The sequence below is a fragment of the Sciurus vulgaris genome (assembly GCF_902686455.1).
Source record: "Sciurus vulgaris genome assembly, chromosome: 11".
Lineage (NCBI taxonomy): Eukaryota > Metazoa > Chordata > Mammalia > Rodentia > Sciuridae > Sciurus > Sciurus vulgaris.
Genome location: NC_136472.1, coordinates 39038751 through 39053441, shown reverse-complemented (window position 1 = coordinate 39053441; position 14691 = coordinate 39038751). Strand labels below are relative to the sequence as shown.

General features: G+C 39.8%; 1 protein-coding gene across 9 annotated transcripts in view; it reads left to right on the top strand.

The window, feature by feature from the left end:
- Nucleotides 1-14691, top strand: part of KIAA1549L (KIAA1549 like) — a 253214-nt gene that overhangs the window by 113009 nt on the left and 125514 nt on the right. The window lies entirely within an intron of this gene.

Sequence of the window (14691 nt, the reverse complement as noted above, 5' to 3'; positions counted from 1 at the left end):
TGATGCTGGCCAGGAGGTGGATACAGCAAGAGGCCAGGTAGGCCAAGACACTTAGGAAAATCACCTGACATTTGGGGACACAAGACTTTGAGCTCATGGGATAGAAGAAACAAGATAAATCCAGTGCAGGGGGCCCCCACCAGCCATTTCTCAAGTGTGGACAGCCCTCAAATGGACAGTTGGACTCAGTAGGTCTGGGTGCAGATGTGAAGTCAGCTTTGAGAACTGCCAAGACTGGGAAAGTGAGTGGGAGCAGCCTGCTCAGGGGTCATGGAGACGGCACACCATGGTTAGGGGCCATCAACAGAAGCTCTGTTTTCTCTGCCCTCTTTTCAAGTGGGCTTTCCTAGGCCTCAGAAGCTGGAAAGCTCATGTTGCATTTCCACTGCCTCAGTCCAGCAAGGGTTCTCTTGATGTGCACCGAGGGGCCAATCTGATGTGCGTCCATGACACCCCGGAGCAGAGGCCTTTCCTCCATACCTACCACTCCTCTAGCTAGTGCGGCATGGCTGAGCGGCTTCTTGGGACGTTGGGTGCATTCCTGGAAGCTTTGTCTCTGGAGGCTATTTCTTCAGCCTCCCAACAAATTCCTTAAAGCCATTTATTATCCATAGTAAGCCCTTTCCTGCTTATTCTGGCTTCTCTGCATCGGAAGGAGATATATGGGGACAGTAATATCTCACTCAAGGTGCTACTGGAAGGATTAATGAGATAACACATGTCTAATATCTGTAAGTACTAGGTGATCAGTAAAATTAATTTCCTTTCAGAGAGGAACTAATTTTCCAACTAAGAGATGCTAAGGGAGACCATTGAAGAATCCCCTGTTAATCCGTGAACTAGTCATGCAATGTTACTGAACGCCTGAGTGCAGTTCTGTCAGACCTTGAAACTCAGGGTTGCCCGGGTGAATCTGAACTGTCTGGTCATCTGTACCACAAAATGCAAAACCTGGGCACCCAGGATGCATACCTATAAAGTCTGAGACCCAAATATACTCATGGGCAGAATCCCCTTGAACTGATGGCAGATGTCAAGGGCCTGGGCTCTGGGGGCTGAATGCACAATCTCAGATGCCAAGTGTCACCCTCTTTAGCTTAGGTTAGTAGCATCACAACTCTGAACTCTCATCTGTAATACAGGGCATGTTGAGGGCCCCTACCTAGCAGCATTGCCATGAGGTTTGAATGACATAAGGCTAGACCCACCCTGGCACATGGTGAGGGTGTATACAGCAGGTGTTCACTGTGATTAGCTTGAGACTAATCATTTATTTTGATCTTCTTTTGAGAAAGAATTTTCCCCAAACTTCTAGCCGTCAAGGTGTTTATTTTATCTATTAGATCCTGTGTCAGATTTTTCATTAGAAGATGATCAAATTTGTAGCTTTAAAAATGGGCAAATCAAGGCTGAGGTTGTGGCTCAGTGGTAGAACACTTTGTGCATGAGGCTCTGGGTTCAATTCTCCGTACTGCATATAAATAAATGAATAACATAAAGGTCTATCGACATCTAAAAAAAATGGGCAAGTCAATAATTATAGAGTTTCTGAGTTTTCCTCCATTACTGGGGATTAAATTCAGAGGTGCTTTAGCCCTGAGTCACTTCCCAAGCCCTTTTTATTTTTCATTTTGAGCCAGGGTATCACTGAGTGGCTTAGGGCCTTGCTAAGTTGCAATGGCTGACCTTGAACTTTTGATCCTCCTGCCTTAGCCTCCAGAGCTGCTGGGATTACAAGCATGCGCCACTGCACCCAATGAGTGGGTGGATGTTTAAAATCCTGATGGACCTAGCAATTATTCTATAGTAAGTTCATTATTTTTTATAAGCACAATTAAACTTTTGAATTTGACTGACCTTTTCTTGAAATTTCTACCTTTTGATGTGCCATAGTGGTATTAATGGTTAATGAACACAATAGTCAATTTTAAAAAGTGCTTACTAGGAGGTATTCTAAACCCTTTAATCATCAGGTCCCTAACTTTTGCATTAGCTGGGGAGGGTAGATCATAGGTGAGAACACTAGGGCACAGAGAGAGGTAGAGTAACTTGCCCAAGGTCACACAGCGAGTAAGGAAAGAACAGGGATTTTAATCTTTGTCAAATTCTGAGGCTCATGTTCATACTCACTGAGAGCAAAGACAGAAAAGAAAGCCAAGAGAAAACTGCACAGTGTTGAGAAATCTGAGAGCCTGTAACCTTTGTCCGTGTCACCCTGGCTCCAGTCCCCTCCTGTCAGCGCTCCCTGGCTTATGTGGTGTAATTGACCTCAGGACATGAGGACATCTCTGTCAGCAGGGCCTTCTCCCAGGCTCTTCCCACACTCTGGTCAGAAGAGGGGGCTGGGAAACTTTCCTTTCAGTCTGTAGATTTTTAATAAAACCACATCTGGCATCTTCAAGAGAAGCATAAGTTTTAATGTTATGAGGTGTTTGGGACTGTACAGAACTGTTCACAAACATACTGCAAAGTGGGGTGATACGGAAATAAAACAAATACATTTCAACTAAATAGAAAATCCTATGGGAGAGAAGGGAAACTTTTAAAAAAAATTTATTGTTTCTTTTTAGTGATACATGATAGAATCCATTTTGATATAATTATACAAGCATGGAATATATCTTATTCTAGTTGGGATGCCATTCTTATGGACGTACATGATGGTGGAATTCACTGTTGGTTTCAAATATGTACATGGGAAATTATGTCAGACTCATTCTACTGTCTTTCCCTTTCCACTATTCTCCATTGTCTAATTTACTGAATTTCTATTCTTCCTCTCACCCCACCCGCTTATTGTGGGATAGCTTCCACTTAACAGAGAAAACATTCAGCCTTTGGTTTTTTGGGATTGGCTTATTTCACTTAGCGTGATACTCTCAAGATCCATCCATTTGCTGGCAAATGCCATAAAGTCATTCTTTATGGCTGAGTAATATTCCATTGTGTATATGTACCACATTTTATTTATCCATTCATCTGTTGAAGGGCATCTAGGTTGGTTCCATAACTTGGCTATTGTGAATTGAGCTGCTGTAAACATTGATGTGGCTGTGTCCTTGTAGTATGCTGGTGTTAAGTCCTTCCAGTACATAATGAGGAGTGGAATAATAGGGTCAAATGGTGGTTCCATTCCAGGTTTTCTTAGGAATCTCCATACTGCTTTCCAGAGTGGTTGCACCAATTTGCAGTCCCACCAGCAATGTATAAGTGTACCTTTTCCCCCCACATTCTCACCAACATTTATTGTTACTGGTATCCTTGGTAATTACCATTCTGAGTGGAGTGAGATGGAATCTCAGCATAGTTTTAACTTGCATTTCTCTAATTGCTGGAGATGTTGAGCATTTTTTCATATATTTGTTGACTGATCATATTTCTTCTTCTGTGAAGTGTCTGTTCAGTTCCTTTGCCCATTTATTGATTTTTTTTTTTTGGCGTTAAGTTTTTTGAGTTCTTTATATATCCTGAAGATCAATGGTCTATCTGAGGTGTGTGTGGTAAAGATTTTCTCCCATTATATAGGCTTTCTCTTCACATTTTTGTTTCCTTTGCTGTGAAGAAGCTTTTTAGTTTGATACTGTCCCATTTATTGATTATTAATTTTACTTCTTTGGCTTTATTTTTTAGGTGCTGGGGCTTGAACTCAGGGCCTTGTGCTTGCAAGGCAAGCACTCTACCAACTGAGCTATCTCCCCAGCCCTACTTCTTTGGCTTTAGAAGTCTTACTAAGGAAGTCAGGTCCTAAGCTGACATGATGAAGATTTGGGCTTACTTTTTCTTCTATTAGGCATAGGGTCTCTGTTCTAGTGCCTAAGTCTTTGGTCCACTTTGAGTTGATTTTTTTGCAGGCTGAGAGATAGAGGTTTAATTTCATTTTGTTACATATGGATTTCCAGTTTTCCCAGCACCATTTGTTGAAGAGGCTATCTTTTCTCCATTGTATGTTTTTGGCACCTTTGAGAAGGGAGTATTATCACAGAGGAGTGAACATCTTTCCTCACAGAAGTGAGGTATGGTGGTGATGGTTTACAAAATTGTATATGAGGCTTGGATGACTGTTGTTGCTTGGAGGCAGTCTTTGGTAGCTAGTAACTTTCATAGTAGATGAATCAGGATGAAATTGTATTGGAAGACTGCATGGGTATAGCAGGGAATTCCAGAAGAAAGAGTGCAGCTGGATCCAGTGAGAGAAGAACCATCATATCCAGGCTTAGTACTGTGGTTTAAATATAGTTTGTATGTGTCCCTCTTCATGTTTTGAAGGCTGGGTCCTCAGGCAAGTGGAAAGTAGCATTGGGGATTTGGTATAGATCTTTAAGAGGTTGAGACCTAGAGATAATCTGATTTCTGTGAGATCAGAAGCAATTGCCTTCCCTTGGGGAAACTGGTTATTCTTGGACCAGTGACAGGGAATGATAGTGACCTTCATGTTTGCAGGGTGGGGGCATTTGCTGAAGAAGGAGATACATGCTAGAGAGAAGCTCCAAGTAGTGTCTTTTATAGACACAATTGGATACCAGAGGACAAAATGAAAGCCACTTATTGGTCATCTGTCTTGTACGAGACCCTCTACTGTCTGAAAATTAAAAGCAAGACTGGATTGACTATTCCCAGATTATTTTACTTCATATTCCGATCTACAGCATCTTTAGGGTCTGCTGTTAAAGGAAGTAAATGACAAAAGAAGATAATGCTACAGCCCTCTGGGCCAGTTCCAAGGATACTTAGCTTGGGAAGGTTGAGTCTCCTTGCAACATGAGCTACACAGCTCCTCCTCACCACGCCAGTTATCTTTTTTGAGATGTCTGGTCTCCTTAAAAACTGACAACCTGGAAAAGCACTAGAGGCTTATCTCTTTGGAGATCAAGCATTAAATGTGGTTTTGGAGCAAATAAAAGGAGTAATAAACAATAGAGCCAGAGTAGCATTTTATGCAAAAGCACTGAAAAAAAATGTAAAACGATGAAAAATTTCTTCTGGAGATAATTTGTTCTCCAGAATTTGTGGTGGACGCTAACGCTTTGCAAGCCACATTCTTTTCACATGTCTGCACTGGCCACATCTCCACAGGGTTTCCCCTCTGTGTTCTCCTTTTTGCAGCCAGATTAGGAAGAAACAATTGAAAATCCGGCCCTTACAGAATCTCTTCATCTCTTAAAAGAGTTTGTGTCTCCTGACTTCATTGTGCTTTCATAGAAGAAGGCAGTCCTTAAATGGCTTTGCCTGGTGTCTTTACTTAATCACAGTTTTATGAACTCTACGTATGCCAACCAGCCAATTTTGCAGCCTCAGAATCATGCTCAGGAGACAGACACTGATTTTTTTTTCTGCAGTTGTTTTTACAGGCTTTACCATCTGGGACTTTTAGTAACTTCTGAAGATCAAGTGGATGCCACATTTTCAGGATTTTGCAGCCCAAACTCTGGGTTCAGTGTTTATGAAGTGCATGATAGCAATATAAACTTTGGATAATGAGGCTAATCATTAAGATAGATTTTTTTTTATTGCCGATATCTTACTTAGTTTGATTTATTGCCATAATGCTTACTTAGCACATAAAAAGCAGCATTTTATTGAAAATTAATTTGGATTTCCTGAAAACATGAAGTCCCTAATAGGCCACCATTTCTCATCTCCCCCTTCCCCACGGCAGTGTCACTGTGTCTATAGAAAATGAAAACCAATGAGGATTCAGTTGATTTAGCCAGGGGTCTGGGGCCTACAAGGAACAGAACCCACCTGAGGCAATTGAAGCATAAAAGCTTAGATTCTGGGAAGCCCACAGGAAACGTGGAAGTTTGGAGTATAGCTAGGTCCCCCCAAAATATGGAAGCAGGGTAGCTAATCTAACTTTCTCTTCTTAAGGTCACATGTTCTTAAGGTCCCTTGTTGCTCTTACCATCAGTTGCATTCTTCCCTCTCTCTTCAAACGCGCATTCTCTGTTACAGGCCAAAGATGGCTTTCCGTTTTAGATCACTTCCTTATTCAGGCACACAATATCAAATGATAGCTGTCTCCAGGTCCCAGTTTCAAATTCCCAAGGAAAAGTCCAACTAGCCCAGTGTGGACCCAAGTATTTATCCATTCCTGGTCCAATCATCTGTGGCCAGGAAGCCACAGTTACATGACAGCAGTCAGTCTGTCCAGCTGAGGCTGGGAGAGCAGATCTCAAGGATGGAGGTGGGGATCCAGGTAGGTCCTCTAGGTGCACAGACAGGAGGAAGTTGTCAGTAGGGAACTTGTCAGTGTCTCTGATTCCCTAAATGTGGAAACAGATAATTTTTGCATAGCAACTGTAGCCTGAAATGCAAGTCGGTTTCCTGGCCCATCTCTAACAATTCTGCTGATTTTTTTCTCTTTTTCATTTAGTCCCTCAATTATTTTTTAACCTCTCCCCTTTGCTTCTCCTCACGTCATTTATCTCCTCTGTTTCTCAACATTTTAGAAAAGTAACATGATTCATCTGTTATAGCAGTGGAAAGAACATTGCCACAGGAAATCAAGACCAGCCTCGAGTTCTGGCCCTAGACCTCAGGCAAGTCACAGAACCACCATTGGCCCCAGTTTCATCTTCTGAAGATGAATGGAGCTGGACTAGATGCTAGAAGAAACTTTAGTGATCTCCTTTTCCTTTTAGGGATTCTAAATATTTGTCTATTCATGCTGCCATTTTGCAAATGCAGCACCCTTGGCAGACATTTCTAATGGATCCTTACACCTTCCCTGCTGATGTGGAACTGCACTTAGGATCCTTCACAACAGCCCAGGCAAGCCACTACCAATGAGTAGGAGGAGGCCCTTGGATGGGATGAATTAGCTATTTCTGAGCAAGAAATGGAGGCCCACATGTCTACCAACCATTTTACCTCTTTCCTTCCTTATAGATAGAGACTCTGTGAAGCCTTTGTCCTGGTTCCCTGAAATTGTGAAGAGAAACAAATATTCTCCTCTCCCCTTTTTTCTTGATTATTTCCAAAAAAAAAAATTCTTCCTAAAAAAAATTATTTTTAAAACCCTGTTTACTTTTAACTTCCATCCAGCCCAGGCTTTAATTTCTCCTATGACTTAAGAATTGACAATGTATTTTTCTTAACCAAGGTGTGAAATCAGCCCTGTTTGCCTGAACTCCTCAGAAGTAAACTGGCTTGATTTGCAACTGTGTGGTGGCAGGCAACAGGGAGAGTTATTTTACTTTTTGAAAATATGTTTTCTGTAGTTATATTTAGCTTGAAGAAAGATCCTTACATTCTCAGCTCAATTATCTTCAATGTGCCTAATTGCTGTTACTCTCAAATATGATATGGAGTGAGGTCGCATCTTCAACTCACGTTTCTCATGTATATTTACAAATGTCACAGCTTTGGAACATCTGCTCTGCCTATGGAACACTCATTTTTGCAGATGATGCAGCTGTAATGGCTAGTAGCAGAATCATTTCCTTGACAATGCTAGGGAACATCTCTCCCTTTTTGCTTTTCCTGCTAAATGCCGTTTGTAAAATTGCTTTCTGGAGTTCGTTTCCCTAGGAGAGATAGGTTTATACTTTATAGGCAGCATATCTCTATCATTTATGCCACCTCATGACACACCTACCTGTAGGTCTAGGAAGAAAGGGGATGAATGCCAATAGAACAAAGGGAAACTTGCAAAGACCAGACTGGGATAAAATCCATATTCCAATGCCTAAAGTCCAAAGCTGGCTTCCCAGTACAAAGAATCCTTGGCATTGGTGGAGAATTGTCTATTACACCTCACCACCCCTTGGAAAAAGGTCACGCCTTAGGCAAATGAGGAGAAGTGGGGACGTGGTTCATACCATCTGAATTTAAGTGCTTGCTGTTATTATTTGCTCTTACTTACAAATATTGTAAGTTAATGCAAATGAGGATTTAAATGCATTCAGTTCTGGAAACAACTTTCAATGCATCCATTTCTGGAACCTACTTTCTATTTCCAGGAAATAGAGGACAGAAAGACATTGAATTGCATGATGAATATGCACCCGCATAGTCCAGACTGTGGGAGACTTTCCAGGTTCAAGGCCCACGTTCTTCATTGTAAGAGGACAAAGGAATGGAAGGGGTGAATGGGGAGATTAACAGACTTAAGACATAGCAAATAAAAATTTTTGTTGAGCAAGATTAATCCATATCCCATGATGAAACTACTTTAAAAATGATTTCTTGGGGCTGGAGGAACATGCTTGGCATGGGCAGGGCTCTGGGTCAGATCCCCAGCATAACCCCCAACAACAACAACGACAAAAGATTCCTTGGTTTAAATCACGCTAAGGTCAGCAGGCTCTTGTAGACAACTCAGTTTCATCTTTCATGAAATAGAGGAGGATCTCGAGGTTCTGTGAGGCAAAGTGACTTAGAAGGAAACAGTGGGGAGAACCACAGTTACGATCTCAGTCCTCTGGCCCGTGTATGGTGTGTTCACTGTTCCCTCCAGGTGTGATCCTGTGCCATACGTTAACTTTACCTTTGGGTTCACTGAGGTACAGAAGATCACTGCAGAGTTGACTACATATTGGGGACTCTTTTGTGTTCATCCGTTAATTGATTTTCCAGCAAGATTGACTCTGGCTTTGTCCTGTGTATAGTGGCTGTAAGTCTAGGATCTGTGACTTTTTCTGAATTTTGGAGTCATAGAAATAAAGTTATTCTCTTACTTTCTATTTACTTTGAAATTATAAAGTCAGATTCATTTTTCAGTGCTATGAAGATGCTCTAAAGTTGCAATTAAAGGTATAGAATCACCTTTGCCTTTGTAATTAAATTTCATTTTTCCCAATAGTTCTATGAACTGTTATGAAGATTATGAATATTATTATTATGGAATATTATGAATAGTTCTTATGGCCTATTACTTGTTTTCACTTAGGTAGCACATTATCTTGGGAAATCCATTCTAATAGATTGGATGTTTTAAAAATGGGAACTCTGATGTTGGCTGACATGACAGATAACCAGTTAAAATTTCAAAATTCCAAATAAAGACATCTGTATCAACTATCATGCAAGCAATTCAGCCAACAGATTCATCCTACTGAAATAAATTCAGTTATATAATACTTCACTTTTTGAGAGAAAGTAAAATTTGAAGATGGCTCTATAAGAAATGTTGATTTCTATATGCTACAGTGGCATATGCTTGACATTAATTATTTTTATTTTTGAAAAGAGCTAGGATCTCAGGCTCAATTACATGTAATTAGCAACCCAACCAGTGTGCCACAAGAAACATTCAATTTCTCTTGGTATTTGTAAGAACTCAACAAAACATGCCACTACTTCACCGGTAAATGGTTCTAACAATTATTTACTCTGAAAATAATAGTTAGCAATTACTTCAGGGTAGGAGATGGAATTGTAGGTTATTTATCTTGAGGGTAATAGACTGTGTTTTCAGCTTGAAGAAGCTGTGCATGTATAAAGATACTGGAGCAAAAGGTGTGGAAAATTACAAGCTGCTAAAACCCTCAGGAGAGCTCTTCTTTATTCAGGGGCCATCAGAGGAGGAGAGAGAGCATGACTTCCCCTAAAAGGTCTTCATGTAGGCTGTTTGTCCTTGGTCATCCACTGGTCATCTCAGTGGGACTTAGCTACAAAGAAAATGTCATGTCATCATACTTTTTTAAAACCAATTTCTGGAGGGATGGTTGACATTCAAAATGCCGAACAGATTGAAAACATGCACAACTTCATGTTTTGAAGATAAGCACATACCCATGAACCATCAAGCCATCCTCCCTATCAGTGCCCTCAATGTATCCATCCATCATTTCCAAAAGTGTCTGTCCACTCCCTTCCTTCCCTTTTGTGGTAATAGCACTTAACCTAAGATCAACCCTCTTAGCCAAGTTTTAAACACACAGAACCATGGTGCCTATGGTTAATCGCAGGCACTGTGTCCTATAGCCGATCTCCAGGTCTTACCTATTTTGTGTAAGTGAAACTTGGCGTCCTTCAATCAGCGCCTCCCCTTCTTTCTCCCTCCGGTGCCCCTGGCCGCCATCATTCTGCTCTCTGCTGCTGTGTGTTTAGATTCCACCCATAGGCGGGATCATGCAGTATTTGTCTTTCTGTTGTAGCTAATCTCACTTAGCATAATGTCTTTTAAAGGTTAATCATTGATTTTCAGACTCAGAAAGCTCACAGAACAGTAATACTAGAAAAATTGGACACCCAGCTTAGATTTGCTCACTTGTAATTTTATTAAGTAAGGGCATAGACAAGACAATAGCTGCACGTGATGCTATTTTTTAGAAGAGATTTTGACACGAAGAATAGAGGGTTTCCATTACCCCTCTCTACCCTACATTGTAGTTATTTTTCTTGTTTTTTCTTGATTGGGTGAAAACTTTGCATCAAGGATTTGAATTTGGACTGGTATTTGGAAACCTTATGTTAAGTGATTTGTTTTCAAAAATCAACATGTCTAAAAGGTGGAGCCTTTTCAAATTCCTTAAGGAATGTCAAACACTTTGAGGTAGAGATCTCATGTTATTTGCTTTTCTGCAGTGAGGCAGAATACAGTCGTGGTTAAGAATATGGACTCTTGGGTCAGCCTACCCTACCCTGGGTTAATATCACAGATCCACAGTATGACTTTGGGTAAGATTTTTGACCTTGTTTTGTATCTTCCTCTGCAACTGAAACATGAGTATTAGTGCCTTCCTGAGCGCATTGTCTTGAGGTGTAAATGTGTTCATGGTGGTAAACAGAAATGTTGGCCATAGGAATTGTTCAGTAAGTGTTCCAGTGGTAGGCAGGTTTACTGAATGCATGTAGAAAGGCAGAAGGCTTTACCTATGGACTCCTGTTTTTCAAGTATGAAGAAGTTAGGCAGACAAACACAGGATCTCCTCTCAGATTCCACCAAAAGGTATAATTTGTTCTAGGCTTTTCCTCAAGAAGAATGATATCTGTGTTAGCTTTTCATTGTTGTGACCAAAATACCTGATAAGAACAAGTTAGTGGAGGAAAAAATTATTTTGGCTCATGATTACAGAAGTTCAGTTCATGGTGGGCCAATTCCATTGCTCTGGGCCAAATGGAAGGCAGAAAGAACATCATGGTGGAAGGGTGTGGTGGAGGATTGCTTCTCTGTTCATGGCGGCAAGGACACAGAGAGAGAAGTGGGGGAAAGGGGCCATGGGGAAAATGAACCTTTCCAGGGCACTCTGACGGTGACCCACCTCCTCCAGCCACACCCCACCTGCCTACGGTTACCATCCAATCAGTCTATTCAAACTACTAGGATGGACTAATTAGGTTACAACTCTTATAATCTAATCATTTCACCTCAGAACATTCCTGCATTAACAGGAGCTTTTGGGGGACAATTCGTATTCAGACCATGACAGTAACTGGTTAATCCACGTAGTGAAAGCAACAGCATTCTGCTTTCTTCTCTGTAGACACCCTACTTCCAGCCAGACAGCTCAAGACTCGGTGGCTAATCACAGATTGGCCTGAAGGAGACTGGAAGATGAGGGAAAAGCCATTGCCAATATGGGTTGGATCGTCTAATCCAATCGTGTCTCTGGTATTGGTCATTACTTTGTAAGCTGAAGCATTGAGAGATAGAAATAGAACTTTTTTGATGGGATAAATTTTAGTTTAATATATTAGTTTATACTAAATGAGAGAAAAATGTAACTTCAGCTAGTGGAGTGTCTAAATTATAGAATTTTAAAAGTAAATGCTTTTTTGAGATGACCACATATGTAAACCACCTGGGGCAAATAAGCCGTAAATGAAAATTATTTGCGCATATTGAATATCTTTTTTTGAGTTTGGATGCTTTTAAATGTTTTAAAATTATTTACTTAAAAGAAATATATATTTTTTATCTTAGAGGCAATCAATTTAATCATTATTCAGTCTTAATAAAGTTGCATTTTAATTTCTTTTTATAAAAAGAATCTGAATTAACACATCCTGAAATAGTGTTATTCATATTAATGGAATTAGGCTTCTTTTTTTTTTTTTTTTTTGGAATTAGGCTTCTGTAGTAAAATTTATACCTAATCATCACGAATGAATATGGAAGTAAGAATTAAGAATATTTGTTGTTAATGTTAGCAACACATTTTGCTTCTTTGGCCCCAAAATGGATACTTTCAGCCTTAGTGTAAGAAGAACATCAACATCCATGAAGCATCCCTTAGCCTTCTTTAGTGGATCATTTTTCTTGTGTGTCTCCAGTCAGAGGGGAAAACAATCTGGTATTGATATTATCATCTTACCTAAATGAACTTAGTGCCACAAGAAATGTAGACCCAATCAGTATACTAATGCTGGTCCTTAATGCTCGTTATAATATATTACAGATTTCTTTGTGTTCATCTGTATGCTGACTCAATGCATTAATAATGCACGACCAAGAAGACACTGTGAAATAAGCAAATAGAAGACTCTGTCAGCTGTAGAATGACAAAGAACACGTGTTTTAATTCCATAATGGATCCGGTCCACCCATCAATTCTTTGCTTTTCCTCCCTTGATGTCTGATATTGCTCTCGGGCAACAACTTTGACTCTGAGATGATCTAAGCTGGATTCTCTTCAGGTGTTTTCAGAGCAGTGGTTCCTTGGGATGTTAACTGGTATCACATACACAAAGAAAAAAGAACAAAGAGTTCTGCAGTCAACTCCTTTGGGGATTTTCTGGGTTCAACAGAACTTCTGTTTACTACAAGACTCTGCAGAGTCTTTATTGTGCTTGCGTGCATTGTAAGTCTCCTGTAAGAGATTTCCTAAATGATTTTGAATACAGAACCCCATTTTCCCCCCTTAAATGGATTTAATAGAACACAATGTCTGGACAGAGTTATCTTTGCTCATTGTCAGCTTTGGAGAATGTCAGGGTGTCTGGATGTCCCTAATAGAAAAGGCTTGTTTTCTTTGAAAACAACAAAATACTCTGAAATACAGAATGAATAAAGTTCTCTGCCTATCCTGTAACCGTGTAAATGATACAAAACTGGAGTTACACATGATAGCCTTTAGAAAACATTAAGAGCCCAGAGTTGGTCTTGGAACACACTATTTGGTCCCTTAAGTATGTGACACATCTTACATTACCCTTGTGAGTGTGTTTGTGTGTATGTCCATGTATGTGTTTGTGTTGGCTGTTATGACTGTGACATTGTTATTATGCATTATTAAATAATTTACTATTATTTATATGCACAATCTTTATATACTTACAGGAATGTGATCTTAGAGTGTAGTAGGTTTCTATTTTTTATTGAAATCTTTTGCACTACTGACCAATCTTCTTTTTTTTTCTTTGTTCTTTTTAGTTATACATAACATTAGAATTCATTTTGACATAATTTTAAAAGCATGGAATATAATGTGTTATAATTCAGTCCCCAGTGCTTCCCCTTTCCTTCCCCTTGTTCCCTTCCCTGTACTCTACTGATCTTTCTGCCATTTACTTATAGTTTTTTTAAATTAGTGTCTTGTGGATATACATGATGGTGAGATTCACTCTATATTTATTTATGTACATAGGAAAGCTAGATCAGATTCATTCCACTGTCTTTTCCTATGCTATCCCTACTCCCTTCCCTTATTCTCCTTTGTCTACTCCACTAATCATCTACTTTTTAACCCACCCCCCACCACGTTAGTTTGGATTAGCTTCCACATATCGGAGAAAACATTTCACCTTTGACTTTTGGGGAATGGTTTATTTCACTTAGCATGATAGTCTCCAGTTCCATCCATTTTCTGGCAAATGCCATAAAATCATTCTTCTTTATGTCTGAGTATTACTCCATTATATTATATACCACATTTTCTGTATTCATTCTTCTATTGAAGGGCCCCTAGGTTGGCTGCATAGCTTGGCTATTGTGAATTGTGCTGCTGTAAACATTGATGTGGCTGCATTGCTGTAGTATGCTGATTCTTAAAACTTTTGGATACATACCAAGGAGTGTGATAACTGGGTCATATGGTGGTTCTATTCCTAGTTTTTGGGGCATCTCCATACTGCTTTCCAGAGGGGTTGCACTAATTTGGAGTCCCACCAGCAAGGTATGAATGTACCTTTCCCCCTGTAACCTTGCCAACGTTTATGTGTTCTTGTTAATTGCCATTCTGACTGGAGTGAGATGAAATCTCAGTGGAGTTTTAATTTACATTTCCCTTATTACTAGAGATGTTGAACATTTTTTCATATATTTGTTGACCATTTGTATTTTATCTTTTGAGAAGTGTCTATTTAATTCTTTTGCCCATTTATTGATTGGGTTATTTGGTTTTTGAGTGTTAAGTTTTTGTGTTCTTTGTATGTCCTGGAGATTAATGCTCTGTCTGAGGAGCAGGTGGCAAAGATTTCTTCCCATTCCGTAGGCTCTCTCTTCACACTTTTAATTGTTTCTTTTACTGTGAAGAAGCTTTTTAATTTGATACCATCTTACTTCTTGATTTCTAATTTTACTTCTTATACTTTAGGAGTCTTGTTAGGGAAGTCAGTTTTGAGCCAATATGTTCATATGTTGGGCCTATATTTCCTTCTAGAAGTTGCAGGGTTTCTGGTCTAATGCCTCAGTCCTTGATCCACTTGGAGTTGAGGTGTGTGCAAGATGGGAGATAGGGGCTAAATTTCATTCTACTATATATGGGTTTGCAGTTTTCCTAGCACCATTTGTTCAAAGGCTATCTT